Here is a 20896-nt window from a genome sequence, read left to right as displayed (position 1 = left end):
TTAAGTGCTTGATAACAACATGGGGCTAATAATGAGTGTATTTGGTAGTGCAGGCAAATGTTGACATTATTGCTGAAAGTTCTCTTGGACAGGACCCAGAAGCAGGGAATCTAGAATCAGGGTAGAATTCCAGACACCCTTGTTCATCCCTTGTGTCCTTCCAGGTCGGTCTCCCATGGTAACCACACTGGGTGGACTCACTGTGTACCCAGCCGCCTTGGCACAGAGACTGGATAGAGTTGCCATCTTTGAGGAATTCCTGCGGCTGACCAGAAGGGTACCCAGCTGCAGAACTTTACCCTGGACGGAAAGAATGCCCTTGGGGATGGTAAGGCTCCCTGGTCATTGGGGAAGAAAGTGAGGCCTTTCTAGGGACTCTGGAGGCCTGGGGCTGAGAGAACACTGAACTTGCTCAGGCTGGCAGGAGGTGGCATAGTCCCCCAGTCTTTACCCACCATTGAGAGAGAGAAAAGGACACCAGTGTAGTATGGGAGGCCCTCACCTTCTCCTAGACAGCTCAGTGACCTCAAGCTAGTCACCTTCCCTCTACGGACTTTTGTTTCCTTATCTCTGCACTGAGAGCCACTGGGCCAGATGGTCAGTGAGGGCCTCCAGCTGTGTGTGAAGCAGACTTACAGGTTTGGGGGTGGATGTGGTTTCTGATCCATAGGCTATAGTTTGCCAAGTCCCGCTCTAGGTGAGCACCAATGCACTAGAACTTTCTGCAGTGGTGGAATGTTCTATATCTGTGCTGTCCAGTGCATAGCTGCATGTGGCTGTTGAGTGCTCGAAAGATGGTATTGTGACTGGTCTTTATTGTTACTGATTTTTAATGTTACTGAGGTTAGAATTTTTATTTTATTTAACTAAAATTAATTTTAATTCAAAAAGAGACTTGTTGCTGCTGCATATCAGACAGCACACCTCTAAGAGGTTGTCTGGGTAGAGGCACAAGTAGGGTGACCTGCACCCCTCCCCCCATGCCCACTCCTTCCTGGAGTTTATGTTGTAGCTGGCAATAACAAGAATAGAGAATTGAAACTTATCAATTATTTGATCTGAACAAACTCATATTTTTAGGGGGTAACCAGAGAAGACTTCCTGCAGGAAATTACATTGTAGGTTAATCCTAGGAAATGAATATTAAGCAAATAGGTAAAGGAGAAGGGGATGATGTGTTTCTAGGCACGGAAGAACAATTTTGAGTGGGAATTTATGAATTTAGAGAGATCACATAGGCTTGCCAACTGTGATGACCCATTCTCCCCCCTGGCCGTCATAAGATAGTCCAACCCAAATTCAGTCCTCTGTGCCCAGAGGTATTAATTTGGTTTAATTTATTACACTTTTGTTCTGTGATAATGGCCTTGGATTTTGTAGCAAAGTGTGCTCACTTTTTAGAGATGGAAAGTAAAATGGGGTGAAACATCATGATGTATACTTGACTTTAATATTTCATTGAAAACATGGGATGAATCAAGGGTGGCAAGTGTTAATAATTTATACATTGATGAAATATTGTTTTAATTGGATGGAATGTACATTGTTAAATCTAGATGATGGATGTTTATGAGACTGTTCCCTTTATTTTTCTATTTTTCTGTGTCTAAAAAGTTTTATTAAAAAGAGTGAAACACACTCACATGGATTCTTCATTTCATTCACTTCCAGAATATTCTCCCAACAGAGATGACACCTTGACTGAGAAGCATGGTAAACCTGCGGGAAACCCCAGCCCATGGTAGGGGGCGAGTATCTTGATGCTGTGCCTCATTGAAGAGAACCATGCGCACAGGGTCTTGGATGATGAGGAAAGTTGGCCAACCCTTGTCAAGGACGGTTGAGGCACAGTGGGGTCAGCAGGAGCCCTGGGGCGATGACAGGAGGTGGCTCACCCCACCACTTGTCTTCCCAGACCTCCCCTTCTGGGCCCTCATCCTCATCTGCTTGGCAGGCCTCCTGGTGCTCATCACAGGCCTGATCTGCTGTCTCCTGGTAAGCCATGACGTGTTGATTGTCTTCTTACCATTGGGTTGTAATCGCTCTTTATATATTATAAGTACACGTCCTTTTCTAGGGATATGTTTTGCAGATGTTTTCTCCCAGTCTGTGCGTGGCTTGCCTTCTCCTTCACAACATGAGTCATAGGGGAAATATAAGTGACAGTCATCATGAGATTCTACCACACTTGAGAATGGCTAAAATTAAAAAGACTGACTATAGCAAGTGTTGTTGAAGATGTCAAGTCACTGAAACTCTCATCGAGTGCTGGTGAAAAATAGCTTGGATGCGTCTTTAATAATTACATACGTCTATCCAGCCATTCCTCTCCTAGGAATCCATCCAAGTGAAATAAACTCATATGTCTATACACAGACTTGTACATACATGTTGATAACAACCTATTTATTCTAGACAAAAACGGAAAACAACCAAAATGTCCATCTACTGGTGAACAGATACACAAAGTGTGGTATATCCCCACGGTGGAATACTATTCAACCATAAAAAAGAATGAATTATTTTTTTTCTTTTTTAATTATTTTATTGAAATTATAAAGGGTGTTAACATTGTGTAATTTCGGGTGTTCATTATTATTTGTGAATTTCTGTATAGACTGCATCATGCTCACCACCAGTAGTCTAACTATTATCCATCACCATGCATATGTGCCCCTTTAACTCTTTCACTCAATGCCCAGCCCCCGTCCCCTCTGGTAACCATTAATCTGTTCTCTTTATCCCTGTGTATGTTTATCTTCTGCGTATGAGTGAAATCATGCATATTTGATTTTGTCTGGCTTATTTCATTTAACATCCTACCCTCAAGGTCCATCCAGGTTGTTGCAAACACGATGATCTTGTCTTTTTTTTCTGGCTGAGTAGTATTCCATTGTATATAATACATACCACGTCTTCTTTAAGCATTCATCTGTAGCAGGGCGCTTGGATTGCTTCCATGTTTTGGCTATTGTGAATAATGCCGCAGTGAACACAGGGGTGCATAAATCTCTTTGAATTGTTGATTTCAATTTCTTTGGATAAATACCCAGTGGTGGGATAACTGGAAGGTATGCTATTTCTATTTTTAATTTTTTGAGAAATCTCCATAGTGTTTTCCCTGGTGGCTGCGCCAGTTTGCATTCCCACCAGCAATGTGTGAGCGTGCCCTTTTCTCCTTATCCTCTCCAACATTTGGTACTTTTTGTTTTGGGAATTTTAGTTATTGTGACAGGTATAAGGTGATCTCTCATTGTAGTTTTGATTTGAATATCCCTAATAATTAGTGATGTTTTACATCTTTTCATGTGTCTGTTGGCCTTCTGTATATCTTCTTTGGAAAAGTATCTGTTCGTATCCTCTGCCCATTTTTAGATTGGATTATCTGTTTTTTTTTTTGTTGGGTTGTATGAGTTGTTTATATATTTTGGAGATTAACCCCTTGTCAGATACATGATTTGCAAATATTTTCTCCCAGTTGGTGGGTTGTCTTTCCTTTTTTTTTTTTTTTTTTTGGCGAAGAAGATCAGCCCTGAGCTAACATCCATGGTAATCCTCCTCTTTTTTTCTGAGGAAGACTGGCTCTGAGCTAACATCTGTTGCCAATCCTCCTCCTTTTTTTTTCCCCCCAACGTACCAGTTGACAGTTGTATGTCATAGTTGCACATCCTTCTAGTTGCTGTATGTGGGACGCGGCCGCAGCATGGTGGGAAAAGTGGTGCGTTTGTGCGCGTCTGGGATCCGAACCTGGGCCGCCAGTAGCAGAGCGCGCACACTTAACCACTAAGGCTCGGGGCCGGCCCTGTCTTTTCGTTTTGTTCATCGTTTCCTTTGCCTTGCAGAAGCCTTTTAGTCTCATGTAGTCCCATTTGTATATTTTTTCTTTTCTTTCCCTTGCGTGAGTAGACATGGTATTGGAAAAGATGCTGCTAAGATCGATGTCAAAGACTGTACTGCGTATATTTTCTTCTAGGAGTTTTATGGTTTCAAGTGTTAGATTCAAGTCTTTTATCCATTTCGAGTTAATTTTTGTGTATGGTGGAAGATAATGATCTACTTTCATTCTTTTGCATGTGGCTGTCCAGTTTTCCCAACAGCATTTATTGAAGAGACTTGCCTTTCTCCATTGTATGATCTTGGCTCCTTCGTCAGAGGTTAACTGACCACAGATGTCTAGTTTTCTTTCTGGGCTTTCAGTTCTGTTCCATTGATCTATGAGTCTGCTTTTGTGCCAGTACCATGCCATTTTGATTACTATAGCTATGTAATATATTTTCAAGTTAGGATTGTGATGCCTCCAGCTTTGTTCTTTCTTCTCAGGATTGCTTTGGCTGTTCGAGGTCTTTTGTTATTCCATATATATTTTAAGATTCTGTGTTCTATTTCTGTGAAGAATGTCATTGGAATTCTGATTGGCATTGCATTGAATCTGTAGATTACTTTAGGTAATATGGACTTTTTAACTGTGTTTATTTTTCCAATCCATGTGCATGGAATATCTTCCCATTACTTCAGGTCATCATTGATTTCTTTCACTAATGTCTTATAGTTTTCATTGTATAGGTCTTTAACCTCTTTGGTTAAATTTATCCCTAGAGACTTTTTTCTTTTTGTTGCAATTGTAAATGGGATTGTATTCTTGAGTTCTCTTTCTGTTAGTTCATTATTAGAGTAGAAATGCAACTGATTGTGGTAAGTTGATTTTGTACGCTGCAACTTTGCTGTAGTAGTTGATTATTTCTAATAGTTTTCTGATGGATTCTTTATGGTTTTTTCTATTTACAATCATGTCATCTGCAAACAGCAAGAGTTTCATTTCTTCCTTTCCAATTGGGATTCCTTTTATTTCTTTTTCCAGCCTAATTGCTCTGGACAAAACCTCCAGTACTATGTTGAATGGGATATGTCCTCTTGGTGGAAAGTCCCCTTTATCATTATATACTGCCCCTCTTTGTCTCTCATAGTCTTTTTTATCTTGAAGTCTGCTTTGTCTGATATAAGTTTGGCAACACCTACTTTCCTTTATTTGCCATTTTCTTGGAGTATTGTCTCCCATCCATTCATTCTGAGCCTGTTTGTTTTTAGAGCTGATATGTGTTTCCTGGCAGCAGCATATCGTTGGGTCTTCTTTTCTAATCCACCCCACCACTCTGTGTCTGTTGATTGGAGAATTCAATCGATTTACATTTAGAGTGATTATTGATACATGAGGGCTTAATCCCACCTAATCTATATTTCCATTGTTCCTCTTCCTTTGTGTTTCTGACTACCATTTCATTTTGGGGGTTTTCTGTGGCAGTTTTCTCTATTTTTATGATCCAAGGCTCTGCTCTGATTTTTTGTTTGCTGGTTACTCTGAGATTTGTATGAAGATCTCATAGATGAGACAGTCCATCTTCTGATAGCCTCTTATCTCCATTAGCCTAAGCAGGTTCCATCCCTTTCCTCTTCTCCTTCTGAGTTATTGTTGTCACAAGTTATTCATTTTTGTGTTGTGCATTTGTGACTAAGTTGAAGTGTTTATAGTTACTTTTGATGCCTTCCTTCCCTTCTTCTTTTAAGTTATAATTAAGTATTTGCTACCCTGTTGTGAAACAGAGCTGTAGCTTTCTGATTCTGTCTATTTGTCTCTTTGCTCAAAGCTTTGTAGACATTTGCCTTCTTTTTGTTTCAGGTATGAGGGCGTTCTTGATCATTGCTTGTATGGGAGATCTCGTGGCGATGAACTCCCTCAGCCTTTGTTTATCTGGGAAAACTTTTATTTCTCCATTGTATCATAAGGATCATTTCACTGGCTAGAGTATTCTTGGCTGAAAGTTTTTTTCTTTCAGTATTTTTAATATATCATTCCATTCTTTCCTTGCCTGTAAAGTTTCTGCCAAGAAATATGCTGAAAGCCTGATAGGGGTTCCTTTGTAGGTTATTTTCTTCTGTCTTACTTCCCTTCACATTTTTTCTTTGTCATTGTCTTTTGCCAATTTTACTATTATACGCCTTGGAGAAGGTCTTTAAGCATTGATGTAATTAGGCGTTCTGTTGGCTTCATGTATTTGTAAGTCCGGTTCTTGCCCAGGGTTGGGAAGTTCTCAGCTATTATTTCTCTGAACAAGCTCTCTGCTCCTTTCTCCCTCTTTTCTCCCTCTGGAATACGTATAATTCTTAGGTTGCTTTTATAATTGCGTCATATATTTCTCCAAGAATTCCTTCATTTTCTAAAAATCTGAGTCCTTTCTCCTCGTCCACTGGAAGCATTTCTATATTTCTATCCTCTAAATCACTTATTCTTTCAACCTTGATATCAGCTCTATTTTGTAAGGATTCTAGATTCTTTTTTATCTCATTAATTATGTTCTTTATATCCAGAATTTCTGCTTGTTTTTTTTTTAATAGTTTCAGTCTCTTTGATGAAGTATTCTTTTTCCTCATTAATTTTATTCCTGAGTTCATTGAACTGTCTGAACATTCTTGTAACTTGGTGAGTTTCTTTATGACAGTTATTTTGAATTCTCTGTCATTTAGATTGTAAATTTCTGTGACTTCAAGGTTGGTTTCTGGAGATTTGTCATTTCCTTCTGCTCTGAATTGTTACTGTAGTTTCTTATGGTGTTTGATGAACTTATCTTTTGCCTGCGTATTTGTGGTAGTATCAGGTCGCAGACTGGTGAGGGTGGGCCTCTTTACATAGTCTATGGAATTGAATGCTAATCTCTTCCACAAACAGCCGTGTGAACACATCCAGAAATAATGCTTAACTAGCTTTCTGGGCATCCCTTAGCTCTGTCAAGTTGACACCTGAAATTAACCAAAAAGGGTCAAGTTACAGAAGTGAGATGGGGGGATCTTTCACTGGGTCAGGAAGGAAAAGGACTGAGGTGGTTTTGGAAGGATCTGGAATTTTCTGGACTTTCTCGAAGAGCTTTGATAGAGCAGTCTTAGCAGTCATGGGGAAGGAAGCCTATTTCAGAGGGTCAAAGAGTGACTGAGAAACGGAAGGGCAGAGAGGGAGTGGAGGTGGACAGCTGTGCCTTGTGCCTCCTGACAACGGACTCTGGATTTAACACAGTGATGGCTCCGTCCCAGAGCCCACAGCTTTGGTGTGGGGCTGACTCCTCCCGAGGACTAGGGTGTTCTAATTCCTCAGTGTGAGCTACTCTGCATATTCCAAATCCCCAATGTCCTAGCAATGGGGTGTCAGATGGCCCTCTCTGGTCCAGCAGGATCCAGGCACAGGACCCTTTATGGGACAGGAGGAGGAGCCGGGTGTACACGGGCTTCTTACCTGCCAGACCTGGAGTTCTGGGGAGTGGAGCTGAGCGAGGTCACAGTGCAGGAGCTGCTGACAGGGTTTGAGGCCACCTGGGAGGAGAGCAGAGGAGGGGGGGCATCAGGGACGGTCAGGACAAGACCTGCCCCCTCATTTGTATGCTGCATCTCTGTGCCTGGACACAATCTGCTCCTCAAGTCTCGTTTCCAAGAGCTGATTTCTTCCCTCATCGACTCTTTTCTTCCTTCTTCTTATATTGTTAAATTATTTTAAGTTAAATTTAGCTGGGTTTTCTCTCCCATACATTTAAAATTATTCCTTACTGATTCTTAGGTGGAGACTATGATTTCAGTGAGTTACAATGAAAAATGAAGGAGTTCAGGGGTGATAACTGTGGACCTGAGAAATTTAAATGATGGCATGGGGCGTGGTCCATGATCTTCAGGACAGCCATATGATAAGCCACATGATAATCAGAATTTTTAAGACAAGGTACTGTTAGGTTTTATGGTTTGAGTGAGCACAAAGGGAGAGGCCTACAATTGACACACAGTTTACCAACAGCAGAGAACCCTCCCTCACCTCTTCCAGCTCCTGGTGGTTCCTGCTTCCCTGCCTTGTGGCAGCAGATCTCCAATCTCTGCCTACGTCTTTCACATGATCTTCTTCCCTCCATGTCTCTGTGTCCTCATCTCTTCTTATAAGGATGCCAGTCACTGAATTGAGGGCCCACTCGTTTAATCTTCTCAGCAATCCTGGAGGTAGATACTGTTGTTATCCTCATTTTATAGGGAGCCTCAGAGGGATAAGTTAACTTGTCTAAGACTGTACAGCTAGGCAGAGGCAAAAATCAAACCCTGACCATTTGGCCCCAGCAGCCATACTGTTAGCCATCTTGCTGCACTGCCTTATAAGTGAGCATGGGTGAAAGGCTCTTCAAAAGTTGGGAGGAATTCCTGATCAGATAAAAACATCCTAGCTACATCATGTGAAATATTTCAATTATTTATTTAGATTCTGCATTTTTATCTAACTCTGGGAGCTAGTGAAATGGTCTCCCTTAGTGCTGTAATATTCCAGCTGAATCAGGTGAGCCATGAAAAGCAGAGTGCCCATCTCTAAACTGCTCACATTTCCAATAAAAGGAGCATCCATTTGAGTTGGCTTTTTTGGAGAGAAGAAATACCTTCAAGCTCCACTGAAGAAAACTTCAAGCAAGAAGACAGATGTGTGCCTAGTGTGCAGTGGCTTTGGCTGTGGATTTGAGCCATGTCAGGAGAGGTGGTGGAGCTGTGAGCGGAAGAAGCCCCACGGCAGGAGAGGCACCAGACGAAGACACCCCAGCGTTACACGGTGGGAAGTGTTCCATCCTGAGAGGACAGCCTGCAGCTCCCAGGATCTGAGTAGTATTCATAAGACCAAGGCAGCCACTGTAGAGCCCAGGCTTATCTCCAAGGGGTGAAGTGACCCGTGTTCTGGAGGGGACACCTGGTTAAAATAAACATCCTGGCAAGGGGAAAGGAGTCATAAGACTATCCTGAAGTGCCCATATTTAAAGAGGAAATGACTTAGGTTGGAATTGCCAGGAAGCAGATCCTGAGACAAGGATTTGAGTATAAGTAGTTTATGTAGGAGGTGGTCCCAAAAATCCCAGATAGAGGAGAGAGGAAAGTGACAGGGCCGATAAAGAGTGTGACTGAGTAGGTTACCTCTGTGAGCAGCTGGAGCTCAGTCCCCTTGGAAGACTGTAGAACATGCCTCAGAGTTATTGCACACGGGGGTGGGAAAGGGAGGCGTTTACCGTTCCCCTCCCGTCTGTCACTGACTGAGTGTTGTGCCTGGCTCCACTTCTGGCAGCTGCACAGCAGCGAGGGAAGTGCTCCGGCCAGGAGGCATGGGTGCTTGTAGGAGGACACTGTGGGCATGTACTGGGGTGGTGAGGGCCTCAGGGATATGGGCCTGGCCCTGTCATACTCGCTACAGGAAAGAACAGTAGGGGAAGGGGGTGAAGGAGTTGGGTTCTTACTTAAAGTTGTCTGTATAAGCCTCAGTTTCTTACCCTTGCTAGCCCACAGTGCTTCCTTCACCAACAGTCCCCTTGAATCACTGCTCAGTTAGACACAGTGCACAAGAATCTCCCTAATGTGGGGCTCTGAGCGGTTGCCCAGGTTTCTAATACCAAGCCATTGTGCCTTCATGGGGATGGTGACCCCTCAGCTCTGCCATCCTCAAAGATGTGACTTCATTTGACCCAGAGCGACGACAAGTCGAAAGGTAGTCTCTCTGTGTTCAGCTGGACCTCTTTTATCTTAATAGCTTTTAATTCATGTGTGTTTCTATTCAGAAAACAATTAGAAATTAAACTGAATACACAAACAGTTTTTCAAGTCCTGGCCCTAAAACTAGATCTGCAGGCCTGTTTTCAGGAGAGGGTAGTAACTGCTCTTCTCTCCAGGCTCGCTAGACCATGAGCTCCCGTGGGGCAGGGCCCAGGGCCCCTTCCCCTGCTACACCTGGTGAGTGAGAATGGCCCGCTGACTTCAAAGAGGGAGAGGAGACAGCTGTTCTCTTTGAGCCAGGTGTGCATGCCTCCCATTTCACATGGAGTTAGAGGGCAAATGAAGTTTGAACTCTCCACATCCTGCTTCCTTTTAGGGGTGCCTTCCAGGTGGGTAGTGGGGAATGTGGCTCAGATTTACAGCTAACACTTACATTGGTCTTACTGTGTTTCAGGTACTAAGGTCTTTATATATGTGTGTATATAAATATTTATAAATATACACACAAACATAAACATATACACACTCTCATTGCAACAACCTTACAAAGTAAGAACTATTTTTGTACCCATTTTACAGATTAAGAAACAGAGGCCAAAGAAGTTAGGTAACTTGTTCCCAGGTCACACAACTGGTCGGTAGAAGAGCAAATCTCAGCAGACTGGTTCAGAGCCTTAATTAATAAATATATCTACTCACTTTTCAGTTACTGGAAGAAAGATTTCACTTAGGAAAATGATGAGAGGGAGCCTTTCTTTAAGGGATTTAGCTTCTCTCGTAGTCAAGAAAGAAAATAACAATAAAGTCTTACCTTTTGTGGAAATGTTTGGCTACCCAACTATCGTTCCTTTCGCCTTCTCTGTGGTGAAATTATGGGACAAGTGTGTTAGGTGTCAAGGCTCTTACAAGTGAGAAAGCTGTGTTCATACATATAGGTGCACATCTTACAGTGGAGTGATGGGGAAGAGAGGAAAAGTGAACGAGAATGGGAAAAGGAAACATAAGTCGATTTTGCATGAGGCAGATAAATTTTGTGAGTAACAGTTTCTTTTCTCCTTTTGATAGTACAAGGGATTACAGAAGCCTCCACAGGAGAACAAATATTGATTTCTTGTTCTTTAGAAGACTTTCCAAATTTTGTGTACTTATGTTCTATGAAATACTGTATTAGTAGAAAAGGACAGCCTGCTTCATATAGTCTGAAAAAAAATGTTAGTGCCTAGAACTTTTTTTGGAAAGGAATCTAGCAATAACCATCACAGTTAATAGCCATATATACTTTATCCCAGCAATCCAACTTTTGGTAATCTATGCTCTAGGAATAGAAGCTCTAGTTAATTTAATAATGTTAATATAGTGAAAAAAAAATTAAATATATGAGGAAGGAATGGACAGGTGGTTAATCCATTTTAGGAAAAAGGAGCCTGCCTGTGGATGAGATTGCTTTTTTAATTGTGGTAGAGTATGAGTTGCTTTTATCTTTACTCAGGTCTCTCAGAATTAGAAAATGGAGTTGGTGTTCTGTCTCTCTGTGGTAATTCTTTAGTGAACAGGGAACTCTAAGAGACATAGTTATATCCTGAGTCACCCTATTTGGGAATTTCCGAGCAGATACAGGGCATATTAAACTGTATTATAAAAGAATGAGCAGTTACCTTGATATTCTCAGACACTTGTTAAGCTTCTGTTCTTTACTTGAAACCAAGACTTAACTTGTATTGTTTTGATGAAGGCAGTTGCTTTGGCCTAGAGGTATTGGGGAAAATGTTGAACAAAAAATGTTCCATCATTTTTTGAAAATCACCTACTGGTACAATTTAGGAATGCTGAATTTCTCCTGAAGCTTCTGTCTGCTTTTCTACTCTTCCCATTTACCCTACAGGGACTTGGTTTTATTTATCAGGTACAAGTTCCATTTAGAGTCTATTTTAGTAGATCTGGTTTTGTACTGGTTGTATTTAGTAAGAAATTAGACATAGACTTCAGATTCATTATTAGGGATTTTTATTTATTTTTTCCAAAAAGCTATGGTTCAGTAACACAATTTGAGTTTAAATGATTCAGTTTTGAGAATTGTAGCATAAGAAATGGGCACTGGAGTGCTTGTGTCTGGGTTTGAATCCTGTGACAGAGAGCAAATTGTTCAACCTTGCTAAATCTTGTAAGAGTGGGGATAATAATAATGGTTGTTTTGAAGATTAAAAAAGGTAATAGATATCTGCTTGACATCTGGTAAGTGTTTGACAAATGTTCACTGATCTTGTCACCACCACTCTTACCACTGTCACCATCATCACCATCTTTGTTCTCCACTAGGTTAGCCATACTTTGGTCCTGGCTTCTTGCCGCTGATCTAGGATAGTGGAGAGGCCAGCTCTGGGGATAGAGAGGCTAGCTATGAATTAAAGAAATGGGAGGTAAAGCCCCATGGTGGTAACAACTCGTAATATATTGATTTTATAGTGATTTATCCTACAAAATAACTTAGAATACATCCTTTGAAGCCTCAATTTAATGGCTCCATTTTAAAATTTAGATAGTTCCAATGACTATTGGATTTAATGGCCAGAGACATCTCTTTGTGGCCTCAGTTGAGAAAATTTGGTTGTGTCTATAATCTATCACAGTGGCAAAAAGGAAAGAACAGTTACAAATCACATTGGTGTGGTGTCTTAGTTGGCTCAGGCTGCCATAACAAAATACTACAAACTGGGTGGCTTAAACAACAGAAATGTATTTTCTCCCTCTTCTGGAGGCTGGAAGTCCAAGAGCATGGTGCCAGCAGGGTTGGTTTCTGGTGAGGCCTCTCTCCTTGTGTTGCATGTGGCCACCCTCCTCTGTGTCCTCATATGGCCTCTCCTCTGTGCCTGTGCGTGGAGAGAGAGCGATCTCTGCTGTCTCTTCCTCTTCTAAGGACACCAGTCCTATCAGATTAGGGCTCCACCCTTATGACCTCATTTAACCTTAATGACCTCCCTAAAGGCCCTGTCACATTGGGGATTGGAGCTTCACCATAAGAATTTGGGGCCAGCACAATTCAGTTTATAACACATGGTAAAGTAAAATAATTCCTTCAGGATTGTTATATGTGTTTTTATTAAGGGATATTTTTGAAATCTTCTTAATGTAATTTAAGGACTTGTTTATGTGGAAACTAAAAAGTGATAATTATACTGTGTGAAAAGCTGAAAATTTAGTCTGACAGCTCTGTTTCCATTCTACATTCACCTTGATGCTTCCCAATTCCCTTGTCTGGGGAAAAAATATATTAAGAAAAAATTAAAATTTCCTCAGCATATTGTAAAACGAAGTATAACAAATATTTTTTCAAAGTACAGTAGTGGTCAAGATCCTCTTGCTTTGAAAATTCCGGTTAGTAATTATTAACCGAGACATCATTACAATAATTCTAAACTTGCTGATATCTCCTTATATATGTCCCCTCTTTTCCTCCAGCAAAGAGGAATGCCTGATTGAAGAAGTTACCTTCTGTTCCTTAATAAGTATTTTCAGTTGTCTTTGTTTGCTTTGCTATCACTTTCCCCAACTCTCAATATTTTTTAAGAAATTGCAGATGGGTAACTGTGACAGGAAAAGGAAGAACTGAACTAAAATCTTTGATTATAGATTTACCTCAAGCACTCAACTACAGAAAGTAATAGGAAGGCGTAAAAAAGTTGATCATTATGTCAGATCCTTAAATTCTGATACACGGTCCTTCTTTCGGCAATAACATCTGTCTCTCAAAAACCTGTCAATTCCTACTATTATTCTAGTGTCAACAATAATGTGAAACGCGACGTTCTCTCTTCAGCTTCCCTGGTTCAGAAACTGCTTTGAGAAGACACATAATTATGTTCAGAATTTTAAGATTCAAGACCACCCTATTTCCTGTTGCTAAGCACACAAACTGACCGACTATTTTAAAAAAGAAAAGAGACGCCTGTCTTTGTGCCTGTTCTCGGCAAGTGGGAAATCTGCCAACCTGCAAAAGCCCAGCTTGTATTTTGCTAGAGCCAATACTTTACTTTGCAAATGTTGAGCCCGTTCAAATGTAGCATTACCTTATGGTGAGCAGGAGTTAATTTTTGCAGATTTCTTGTACATTTTTTGTTATAAAAGTTTAAAGTATTGCTGGTGGGAATGTAAAATGGTACAGCCACTTTGGAAAACAGTTTGGCAGTTTCTCAGAATGTTCAACATAGTTACCATATGACCCAGCAACTCCACACCTAGGTATATACTCAAGAGAGGTAAAAACATATGCACACAAAATCTTATGTGCAAATTTCAAAGCAGCAGTATTCATAACAGCCAAAAAGTGGAAACAACTCAAATGTCCATCATCTGATAAATGGATGAACAAAATGTGGTATATCCATGCAATGGAATATTATTTGGCCGTTAAACGGAAGTACTTATAACTGCTACAGCATGGATAAACCTTGAAAACGTTATGCTGAGTGAAAAAAGCCAGTCAGGGGCTGGCCCAGTGGTGTAGCGCTTAAGTACACGCGCTCTGCTTTGGCGGCGCCGGGTTCGCAGGTTTGGATCCCAGGCACAGACCTATGCACTGCTCATCAAGCCATGCTATGGTGGCATCCCATATACAAAACAGAGGAAGATGGGGACAGATGTTAACTCAGGGCTAATCTTCCTCAGCAAAAAGAGGAAGATTGGCAACAGATGTTAGCTCAGGGCCGATCTTCCTCACCAAAAAAAAGAAAAAGAAAAAAGCCACTCAAAAAAGACCACCTATTACACCTATTGTATAATTTTATTGATAAGAAATGTCCAGAAGAGGCAAATCTTTAGAGACAGAAGGTAAGTGGTTGCTAGGGCTGGAGGTTGGGGAGGATGGGGAGTGATTGCTAAAGGGTATGGAGTTTCTTTCTGGAATGATGAAAATGTTCTAAAATTGATTGTGGTGATAGTGGCACAGCTTTGTGAATAAACTAAAAAACTGCTAAACTATATAGTTTAAAAAGATGAATTGTATGATCTGTGAATTATGTCTCAATAAAACTGTTTTTAACAGTTTAAATTAAGTTAAATTTGTTAAATTGGAAAAAAAAAAGCCAAGAAGACAGTGTTCATTTTCCTGGCATAATCCTGTACAAACAGATTTTGGGTAATTTCTTTTTCCTGTGTTTAGATTGATCTTTACATAGGTATAAGCATACTGAATATATAATTTTTTTTTCATTTACCATATTTAAGCATTTCCCTTGATGTGACATAGTCTTCATTTGCCTCATTTTTATGACTTCCTAGTCTTGCCTGTTTTGTTGTCATATAGGTCGCTTCCAACTTTTCATGATTATAAATAATGCTGCAAATGAACTTGTTTGTCCACGTAGCTTTTTTTTTCTGTTAGGTTTATTTCCTTACAATGTTTCCATGTAGAATTATAGAATCAAAGGCAACAAGGATATTTAGGACCCTTAATGTCTGACTCTTTTCCAAGAGGATTCTGCCTGTTTATTCTGCTACCAAGAATGCAAGAGCTTCTGTTTTACCTATCATTCATCAATACTGGGGGTTATAATTTTTTAAGTGAACTTTTCATTCCAGAATAATTTTAGGTTTGCAGAAAAGCTGCAAAGATAATATCAAGATTTCCCTTGAATCCCTTACTCAGTGTCCGCCATTGTTAACCTCTTACATTATAGTGCCACACTTGTCAAATCTAAGAAACCAACATAGGTACATCACTATTGACTAAACTCCAGACTTTATTCAGATTTCACCAGTTTTTCTATTAATGCCTCTTTGCTGTTCCAGGACCCAGTCCAGGATTGAGTGTTATAATTTTAATTTTAAAAAATTTAATGTAATGGGTATAAAATGATATTACATTATTGTCAGTCTTGTTTTTTGTTTTTTTAAGCCAAGTTTTTAAGGGAATATTTCTAACTATTTTGTTTGATAGGAGAAAGATTGGAAGTTAATTTCCCTCCCAATAAACTTAGTTTATCAGGGCTGGCCCGGTGGCACAAGCGGTTAAGTGCGCGCGCTCCGCTGCAGTGGCCCGGGGTTCGCTGGTTCGGACCCCGGGCGCGCACCGACGCACAGCTTCTCAAGCCGTGCTGTGGCAGCGTCCCATATAAAGTGGAGGAGGATGGGCATGGACGTTAGCCCAGGGCCAGTCTTCCTCAGCAAAAAGAGGAGGATTGGCAGACGTTAACTCAGGGCCCATCTTCCTCACAAAAGAAAAAAAAAAACTTACTTTATGAAAGTATTATTCCTGTCACTTAAAAACTAGAAACACACTTCTGTGGTCTTCCTGCCGAAAATGCATTACCGGAATGTAACGATGAGGAAACATCAGTCAAACACATATTGAGAGACAGTCTACAAAGTAGCCAGCCTATATTCTTAAAAAGATGTCAAGGTCAAGAATGACAAAGACAGACTGAGGAGCTGTTCCAGATTAAAAGAAATTTAAGAGACATGACCCTAGATTGGATCCTGAACCTGGAAAAAAGTTGGCTACAAAGGAGATTATTGGGCCAATTGACAAAATCTGAATGTGGACTGTGGAATGAAAAATAAGATTGTATCAATGTAAAATTTCCTGATTTTAATCATTGAACTCTGCTCATGAAAGAGAATGTCCCTGTGGACATTTGGAAATACATACTGAACTGTTTAGGGGGAGAGAAGGAAGATGTCTGTAACTTACCTTCAAATGGTTCAGGAAAAAATAGTATGCATATATATAAACATACTCACATGCATGTATGTAGAGGGAGAGAGAATGATAAAACAAATGGGGCAAAACATAAACAATTGTTAAATCCAGCTAAAGAGTATTAGGGAAGTTTCTTGTATGATTCTTGCAACTTTTCTGTAAGTTTGAAGTTATATCAAAATAAAAAGTTACCCCTCTCCCCCTCCAAAAAAGTAGAACTTTTTTCCCTATTGAGTCTCCTAAATAATTTTCTATTTATTCCTATTGGGTCTCAGCAGATCCTCAAATACAAGTTGCCTCTTTTGATCCTTATGGGGGAATAATGCACCAGACTGATTTTTATGCATAATTAAGGGTAATCTTTTTATAACTCCTGATTTATTACATGCCACTAAAATATAATGTTCTCATTAATTAGTGTATTACTAGAGTTTGTTGAGGACCCAGAGTTCCATATTCTAAAAAGTCTGGAATTCTTGGCAAAATGGCACTTAATAACTACTTGGTATCACAGAGAATTGTAACTTCTCCTGTTTTTAGGAAGTACCCACTGTTAACAGTGCTTTTTTGAATTGGTCATTGTTTTCAGTTCCTGTGGTTACGGAAGCATTTACTGTAAGTTAAATCATGGTTTTGTGCTACTTTTGTTGATCGCACCGGTTACCGTTTAGACTGTTGTTGTTTCTCTCCAGTTCTTGGCTCTCTGCATTCTTTGTCCAGTGGAAATGGGCCTGGAGTCTTCTGCCTCTCTTAGTGGGTCAGAGGAGTTTGAGAACTACTGGTTGCAAGGAGTAACTCAAGGCACTTCCTTTGGCCCTCCCAGGTGGCTTTCTCATCTCTGAGACAGGCCTACACCTTTGCTTTATGTCTTGGCCTTTAACAGACCAACAAAGACGGAGGGACTGCTGTGTACTCCCTGAGCTGGGTTAGTAATTTCTCTGGTATTGGTTCATCAACACTCCCTAAATGGGTCTTGAAAGTGAAATATCCAAGGCCTTCCAAACTCACAAGTCTGGTCACTGATTTGCCTCAGGTCTTCACTAAATGACCGCTATTGTGTACCTACTCTGAGTCCTCACATGCAGCTAGCTGAAGCTCAAGCACAGTAGCACATCACTTGGAGCCATCTTTATAAATAACTTATTTTGAGAATAGGAAAAATGAAAGTAGTTGTTACATTAGGGTACTGGTAATAGGTGATTTTTGCCTGTTTTAAAATTTGTCTTTGTTATTATATCAGCTTTTCAATTACAAAAGGAATAGAAGACACATTGTATCACAAATACTGTTCATATTGATAAATCAGAATGTTGATTAATATAATTTTGCTAATTAAACCATATGGTATAATGGAAAACGCTTAGTAATGACGTAATGGCCTCTTTGGATGGTGAAATTGCAATATCCTATAAGGCAATCTTGACCCAACAATTTTATTTCTAGGAAGCTGTCCCACTAATATTCTCACGTTTGCAGATAGACATACACTCAAGGATATTGTTGCAGCATGGTTTGCAGTGGTAGATGGTGGGAAACAAACCAAGGTCCATCAAAATGAGACTGGTTAAATAAATTATGGTGCATCTATAGAACAGGATAATATGCAGCTGTTAAAATTGCAATATAGTCTCTTTGCCAGTCCAACAAGTAAGAAACTTAGAAGTCACCACTCCATCCTAACAAGTAAAAACACAAACAAACCAAAAAATCAGCAACTCTTCTTCAGTCTGTCAGAGAAGTGAGATCATAGGGCAGTCCACTACTCCTAAAATTGGAGGGACTGCCAGGTGCATAGAGAAATCACAACTTACCAGAACAGAGCTGAAACCTCTACAATAACCAGTGCTGAGGGAGAGAAACCTCAACTGTAACTGACAAATTGCTGGAGGCTCAGTGTAAATAGGTTCAAGAGATTAAAAACTCCAGGGGGACTAGTCATAGGGAGACTCCCCTCTTTTGTGAGTTTACAGGTCCTCACAGTGAACATCGGAGAAAAATTCCCTCATAATTCAGGTAGAGGAATGGGGAAAAGGAACCATTTTTGAAATGCACTAGAGCATTCTGTTCTTAGCAGTATCTGCCCTCAGGAGAAGCTATTTAACCAGAACCTAACTGATCTAGGGGAAGGGAAATACCCAACTCCAGAAGGCCCTAGGCTTCTATGTGGAGAAAAGGAAATAACCAATTCCAGCCCCTTCTAGCCTTGAACCTAAAATTGCTCTAAAAAGATGATGTCTTAAAAATCAATTGACTTAGATGCATGGATTTATTTCTGGACTCTCAGTTCTGTTTCATTCATCTGTATGTCTGTCCTTATACCAGTACAGACTAGAATTACTCTAGTTTTGTAGTAAGTTTTGAAATTGGGAAGTGTGAGTCCTCCAACTTTGCACTTCTTTGGAAGATTTTTTTGGCTATTCTAGGTCCCTTGTATTTCCACATGAATTTTAGTATCAGCTTGTCAATTTCTGCAAAAATGCCAGCTGGGATTTTGATAGAGATTGCTTTGAATCTGTAGATCAGTTTAGGAGTATTGTTGTCTTATCAATATTAAGTCTTACATTGCTTGTACACAGAATGTGTTTCCATTTGTTTAGGTCTTCTTTAATTTTTTTCTTCAATGTTTTATAGTTTTCAGTGTATTTGTCTTGCACTTCTTTGTTAAATTTATTCTGTTGTATTTTATTCTTTTTGATGCTATTGTAAATGAAATTGTTTTCTGATGTCAATTTCAGATTGTTTATTGCTAATGTATAGAAGTACATTATTTCTATTTATATATTGATCTTGTATCCTACAACCTTGCAGAACTTGTTTATTAGCTCTGTTTGTTCCTTGTGGAGTCCTTTATATAAGATCACGTTATCTTCAAATAGAGATAGATTTACAGTGATGCGTCACGTAACGATGGGGATATGTTTTGAGGAATGCATTGTTAGGCAATTTCAGTGTTGTGCGAACATCATAGAGTGTACTTACACAAATCTAGGTGGTATAGCCTACTACACACCTAGGCTATATGGTACTAGTCTTTTGGAACTACCGTCATATGTGCAGTCCGTCATTGACTGAAACATCATTATTCAGCACGTGACTACTTTTTCTTTTGCAGTTTAGATGCCTTTCGTTTCTTTTTCTTGTCATACTTCCTGGCTAGAATCTGCAGTACAGTGTTAAATAGAAGTGATGAGAGCAGACATTCTTGTGTTAATCTGAATCATAGGGAGAGAGCTTTCAATCTTTCACCGTTGACTATGATGTTAGCTGTGGGTTTTTCTTAGATGCATTTTATCAAGTTGAGGGAGTTCCCTTCTATTCCTAGTTTGTTGAGTGTTTTTTGCTTATCATGAACATGTTGGATTTTGTCAAATGCTTTTTCTGTGTCTATGGAGATAATTATTCAGAGGGATTGTCTTTTATTCTATTAATATGGTATATTACATTACTTGATTGTCATATGTTGAACCGACTTTGCATTGCTAGGATAAATCCTCCTTGATCATGGTGTATAATCCCTTTTATATGTTGCTGAATTTGGTTTGCTAGTATTTTATTGAAAATTTTTACATCTATATTCATAAGAAATATTGGTCTGTAATTTTCTTGTGACATCTTTGTCTAGTTTCAGTGTTAGGGACTGGCCTCATAGAATGAGTTGAGAAGTATTTCTTCCTCACCTGTTTTTGGAAGAGTTGATGAAGGATTAGTGTTAATTATTCTTTAAATGTCTGGTAGAATTCACCAGTGAAGCCTTTGGTCCTGGACTTTTCTTTAGGGGAAGTTTTTTGATTACTAATTCAATTGCTTAACTTGTTATAAGCCTATTTAGATTTTCTCTTTCTTCTTGAGTAGATTTTGTTAGTGTGTGTCCATCTAAGAGTTTGTCCAGTTCATCTAGGTTATCTAATTTGTTGGCATACAATTATTTTTAGTATGCCTTTATAATCTTTTTTATATCTGTAAGGTAGGTAACATAGTACCCATTTTCATTTCTGATTTACTTAGTAATTTAAATCTTCTCTCTATTTATTTATTTATTTATTTATTTGGTCAGTCTAGCTAAAGGTATCTCAATTTGTTGATCTTTTCAAAGAATCAACTTTTGGTTTTGTTGATTTTCTGTACTGCTTTTCTCTTCTCTAATTCATTTATTTCTGCCCTAATCTTTATAATTTTCTTCCTTCTGCTTGCTTTGGATTTAATTTGCTCTTCTTTTTCTAATTTCTTAACATGGAAGTTTAGGTTACTGATTTGAGTTCTTTCTTCTTTTTTGATATAGACACATACAGCTATGAATTTCCCTAGTCTAAGCACTGCTTCTGATAGGTTTTGGTATGTTGTGTTTTCCTTTTCATTCATCTCAAACTATCTTCTAATTTCCCTTGTGATTTTTTCTTTGACCCATTAATTATTTGAGTGTGTTTTTAAATTCCCACATATTTTTGAATTTGCCAAATTTCCTTCCTTTATTGATTTCTAATTTCATTCTATTGTCAGCAGAGTTCATACTTTCAATCCCTTTAAATTTATTGAGACTTCATTTATGGCCTAACATATAGAATGTTCCATGTGCAGTTGAGAAGAATATGTATTCTGCTGTTGGGTGGGTTGAGTCTTCTGTATATGTCTATTGGGTCTCATTGGTTTATAGTTGTTCAA

At 39.4% G+C, this 20896-nt stretch overlaps 1 long non-coding RNA gene across 1 annotated transcript; it reads right to left on the bottom strand.

Annotated features, from left to right (window-relative positions):
* Window positions 1–7889: 7889 nt before the first annotated feature.
* On the bottom strand, window positions 7890–17305 carry LOC131403181 (uncharacterized). Its single transcript, XR_009219266.1, has 3 exons — window positions 17246–17305; window positions 10355–10402; window positions 7890–8019 (listed from the first exon to the last, which is right to left on the bottom strand). It is a non-coding gene; the product is annotated as an uncharacterized LOC131403181 (long non-coding RNA).
* Between the last annotated feature and the right edge of the window lie 3591 nt (window positions 17306–20896).

The sequence above is a fragment of the Diceros bicornis genome, unplaced genomic scaffold, assembly GCF_020826845.1.
Source record: "Diceros bicornis minor isolate mBicDic1 unplaced genomic scaffold, mDicBic1.mat.cur scaffold_55_ctg1, whole genome shotgun sequence".
In the NCBI taxonomy this organism is placed as follows: domain Eukaryota; kingdom Metazoa; phylum Chordata; class Mammalia; order Perissodactyla; family Rhinocerotidae; genus Diceros; species Diceros bicornis.
Note: the sequence above shows the minus strand (reverse complement) of the source record. Positions and strands in the feature narration are given on the sequence as shown.